A 496-nucleotide genomic window follows, 5' to 3' on the forward strand; every position below is an offset into this window, starting at 1 on the left:
CACACACACACACACAGAGATTAATGAGGGGTCATTAATTCATGTTGAATACTGGGAGTGGAGAAAAGAAGTGTGAAGTCAAAAAAGTATAGTCGGCTCCCCAAGAAAAGAAGTAAATGGCACATGGGTGGAGTGTCCTTTGGTATACAAGTATTACTTCATAAAATACCTTAAATTACAGGTCAATATTATACAAGATTACTTCTTTCACAATGATTTTGTCCCATTTTAATCTGCCATTCTGTAAAGCTTTCTTCAGTGATTTTAACAGATTTCACTATTGCTGAAATAACTGACAAGAACTCTCTGAAATGAAGACATCTGAACTGGGAGGAAGGAAAGCGGCTGACAGCCATGGCATTGTGAAAGTCTGGAGTTATCAACAGATTGAAGGGAGAACAAAAAAAGCAGAGAGGGCATTTCAGAAAGCAGCCAGCCGCCATCAGACCGGTTTGCTCGGACCTTCAGCTCTCAGCCACTCACCAACAGCCAATGC

General features: G+C 40.9%; 1 protein-coding gene across 4 annotated transcripts in view; it reads right to left on the bottom strand.

Annotated features, from left to right (window-relative positions):
* tead1b (TEA domain family member 1b) overlaps nt 1-496 on the bottom strand; it is a 46880-nt gene that overhangs the window by 11769 nt on the left and 34615 nt on the right. The window lies entirely within an intron of this gene.

Source organism: Morone saxatilis, unplaced genomic scaffold, assembly GCF_004916995.1.
Source record: "Morone saxatilis isolate NCDOM2014 unplaced genomic scaffold, NCSU_SB_2.0 Contig11, whole genome shotgun sequence".
NCBI lineage: Eukaryota > Metazoa > Chordata > Actinopteri > Moronidae > Morone > Morone saxatilis.